We start from the raw sequence: 4,371 nt of genomic DNA on the forward strand, positions 1-4,371 counted from the left end.
CATCTGGGTGCTTTTGTCACTTCACTAGAAGCACGAGCTTGTAGAGATGATTTATTTAGTCCCAGATAACAAACAGACACCCCACTGCTAACATCTCTAATAACGCTTTCATCCTTCGGTATGTTACCAAGAAAACACTTGTACATCATTGCTTCTGTCTAAATCTCCTCATTTGGTAGCACCATTGCTCTCTCTCCTAAAAATCCCCCAGGGCTCTTTAAAATGCTAATTAATCTGTAAATAACTTTTTTTTCTTTTTTAACATCAAACCACCATATATTTGTTCTTCTTATTCTTCTATAAACAGGAGAAAGCTGTGCTCCCAGCAGATAAATGGAAAAGACCTCCAAAGCGTGGCCTTCCTACATGCCTATCCCATCCCTTCTCCAGTTTGGTGATGCACTGAGATGCTGGCACAGGACCTGCACACTTGGCTGCTGGGCTGGGCAGCCCCATGGCCAAGCCACCGGCCTCGCTGGAGGCTGTGGGGATCATGAGAGTCCTCACGGCACCGATTCCATGGAGGTCCCACGGGCAGGAAGCATAGCAGTGTAATTGCAGCTATGCAGATGCAATGCAGATGTTTGTAACCATGTGGGATGCTGATTGCTGTGACTCAGTGCAAGGTCCTCAGCCAACTGATAGCATCATGGCACAAAGGAGGATAATCATTCCTGATTGCTGCAAGGTACTGTAACAAAAGCTGTCTCAGGACTCCTGCTCCATTTTGGCATCTGCTCCACGCAACATTACTCATCATCTACAGAGACCTCATGCTCTATTAACTGAGGAAGTTGAAGACCATCTTTTCTAATCGCTGTACCACCTCTGAGGCTTGAGGAATGAACACTCAGCCCAGCTCCCCTGTCCCCACCCAGTCTGTCCTCCCCTCCTCAGGCTGAATACATTAGCTATGCCAGAAAATATTTGCGTGCATCAAGTTTGGTGGGGGCCAGAATCCAAGCCCCTAAATAAGAAAAACAAAACAAAATAAACAACAAAAAAAAAAAACAACAAATATACATTAAACAATAGAGACAATCAAACATTCTGCAGCTTGGAGCCATGTAGCATTCTCTCATTAAAATTTAAACATCAAATAAATTAATTATATATTACAACATCAGGAACTAAACCTGGTATGTGTTTTTAAGGCAACCTAATTGAAACCAGACCTGGGCTTGTACTTCCTTTGTGGTCCAGGTGGACGCTCGTTGTCCTATGAATGTAATGAGGGTGCAACAAAGGCTTTTCCCCAGCCCTGCAGCCCCTGTTCAAGATCACAGCAGCTTGCTCAGTTTGAGAGCTTTCTTCCTCTTGTTATACAATGCAGGGAAAGGAAGCAGGGGTTGTTATTGCTGCAGTGAGCTTGGGCTTTTGATAATATTAAACTGTTTAGGTTGGATGTGAAACCTGACTTTGTCGAGAACCATATGGTGCTTAAATGATGTTGCTGCCTTGCAAGTCTGCAGAGTGGAAAAAAGGGCCAGATCCCACAGTATCTGTAAATTACCAAAGCTGTGAATTTAATGAAGAAGGAAGAAAGATTAAGGAAGTTCTGTCTTTGACGGCAAAGATATGAGCACAGGAATACCCAAAGGGGAGAGAAGAGGCTACTCGCAACAAATTACAGCACGCTTAGGTATGGATTTACCCATCAGCATTAAGGAAGGATACTTCGAGGAGCTCAGAGCCCGAGAGCTTTAAACAGACACATTCATCTCTTGCAGGCTACAGGGAACAACATCACCATTAGTCTTTCTACGTCAATAATGATGCCCTGCCATATTTTAAAGCTTCCTTGTGCATGCATTTGCTGCATCCTTGGTAGGTGACACTCCATCCAGAGAGTGCACGGCACTGCAGGAGGCTCAGCTGGGGCTCTGTGGGACCAGCACACAAACAAGATGATTTCTTGGAGCACTCACTTCTTTCTGCCTCTTCAGCAGTGCTGTACGTAGTTGATGAAGTGCTCCAGCATCCTTCAGGATGAAAAGTGTCGTATAAGTGTAAAATAATACTGTTTAAGCTGAGAGGAAAATATGCACTTGTAGCCTGGAAGCAACGGCAGGAATCGTCAATCCAGACTTCCTGAGATGCAATGAGAACCATGGGAGTGTTTTTTTCCCAATGTGCCCAAAATTATACATTACTTTTCTGCCACATCAAGGACTTCAAAAAAAAGAGAGAGAGAGAGAGAGATTTTTTAAAGGCTCTTTAAAAATTCTCTTTTAATTTATTCTATTCATCTCAGGAAAGCGGAAGTACTGGAATATACACCTTTGAAGTAAGGAAGTCTCTACAACAACCAGGGCTGGCGGCTGAATTCATTGCCTTCCATGCTTGGATCATGGAGAAAGCCCTCAGGAGCTGTTACTGTAGGACAGGGATGACTTGCTTAAGGCCTAAACCTTTCAAGAGGTGGCTTAAAAATCAAACCTTGTATCTGTTCAGATAGTCTTATAGCATCAGCATCCAGCCCTTGCAATACGGCTGCTGAAGGCAATGGCTCTAGCAGGATGCACCAGCTCCTGCCGAACCACCTCGTTCAGCCTCTGCTGCTGCAGGAATTCACTCGATATAACCCCGTGGCAAAGGTCTACCTAAAGACAGCCCAGGTATTTTGCTCTGCCAGATGACAGTTTCAGTTCTCCAAAGGTTAAAAGTCATCTCCTACTTTTCAGCCTAAATTACTGGTGATCTATTTGTATATTCTCGTTCCTTACAGTCAGCAGATTCAATATTCCCCTGTCGTGCTGCTGTTCAAGCTGAGATACGTTCACAGAGTGAGTCCATATCTCCTCAATCACTGCTCAGCAACACCAAGTGAGGAGAGCGGAGTGTTTTTAGGCTGCTTCCCATAGAATGTCTCTCCAGCTCCTGTTGTCCATGGTGTCACAGCTCACTGACGACTAACCAGAGCTTGTTCAAGAACAACAATTGAGTGACTTCCCGAGGAATTTCTTCCCGCCCCCAAATTCTCCTTTCAGCAAAATCCACTAGTTCTTTCTTTCAGACATTTTTATATCCCCTCCCACTCCAATTCTTGTATTATTCTCCCCGTCAGTTCACCTAGTCATTTTTCATGAGGCACTGTAACAATTACTTGACTGAATCCAGCTAGGAAATGTCATAGATCTAATCTATGTCTAGAAAAAAATCCATTATTTTATCAAAGATATCAGATTCGTACAACACAATCTGCCTTTGCTAAATCCAGGCTGCATTCTCTCCAAGTTCCTGTTTATCACCACGCTTTATTTTTCTCCCCGAACATCCATTTATATCCACATAATTGGAGTCAGACTGATGGGCTCCAACCCTTCCCTCTCGCTTTCTCTCACAGCAATATGCCTTTCCCACTACCTTCACCACAGCCTGCTTCCCCCAGTTTGATCCACTCAAGAGCCACCATTGCTACTAGATTTGCGATCCAGCATTTTCTGTGCTCTGGTCTGGAGATTTTCTGCCTTGTTTCTATCCCCTCGCCACCAGCCTGAGTGCACTCAAGTCTGAAATTGGCTCCTCTCCTGAACGCAGTGATTTCTTTACCCACAGCCTCATTATCGCTCTCCCACCTGGTTTCGCCTTAATAACATTCCCTGCCCCACTCACAGCTAGGGCGAGCAAACTGATTTGCTTTCAGGCCACATCTCAGGTTATCTTTAATATCAGCCTCAAGCTCATGACATAGGAAACCACTCCCATTTAAAATAGGGATGTTGAACTGTATTTGCTTAAGTTTTCTCAATGAGCTCCATGCTGTCACCTTGCTAGCAATGCCTGCTCATTTTGCCCAGAGCCTCAGCACACAGGCTGCTTTGCTGATGAGCCTTACCTCCAGGAGAGGGCCAGGTATTCGTTTTCTTGTAGACATCTCCTGCAAAGGGACACCAATGGAAGATGGCTTTAATATCCAGCTCTATCAAGAGCTTAACTCAAGCCCCAGCCACCCAGCATTTGGGACACATTCCCTCCTTGTTATAATCGCAGAACCACTAATTTCTATTTCCAATTTCTACTTCTAAATCCGATTTATAACTGCAAAGCCCTGAGGAGCACCACGGTGAGCAGAATAGCAAGTAACAAGAAGCAGCCAGAAAAGGACACATAAAGGAGGGATGGCTCAAAATGACTCTGTAGGGAAAGGCGTGGGGATCCCTTGAGCAGCCAAAGAGAGGTGGGTACAACCCATCTGCCCATGCCCCAGGCACTGCTCTTGTAAATGTGTGGGCTCCCAAAATATACCAGGTCATCAGAACCAGCAGCTCAGCCCTTTGGTGGTGCCTGTCATGTTGTAAGGCAGGGGGGAGAGAAAAAAACAGGAGTGCTTCCACTAGCACCGAAGGGGGTTGCCAAGGAAAGAAACAA

General features: G+C 45.0%; 1 long non-coding RNA gene across 1 annotated transcript; it reads right to left on the reverse strand.

Moving 5' to 3' along the window:
* Positions 1–1,505: 1,505 nt before the first annotated feature.
* On the reverse strand, positions 1,506–3,870 carry LOC118250348 (uncharacterized). The gene is made up of 2 exons (XR_004779429.1): positions 3,839–3,870; positions 1,506–1,982 (listed from the first exon to the last, which is right to left on the reverse strand). It is a non-coding gene; the product is annotated as an uncharacterized LOC118250348 (long non-coding RNA).
* Between the last annotated feature and the right edge of the window lie 501 nt (positions 3,871–4,371).

This window comes from Cygnus atratus, chromosome 5 (genome assembly GCF_013377495.2).
Source record: "Cygnus atratus isolate AKBS03 ecotype Queensland, Australia chromosome 5, CAtr_DNAZoo_HiC_assembly, whole genome shotgun sequence".
In the NCBI taxonomy this organism is placed as follows: Eukaryota; Metazoa; Chordata; class Aves; order Anseriformes; family Anatidae; genus Cygnus; species Cygnus atratus.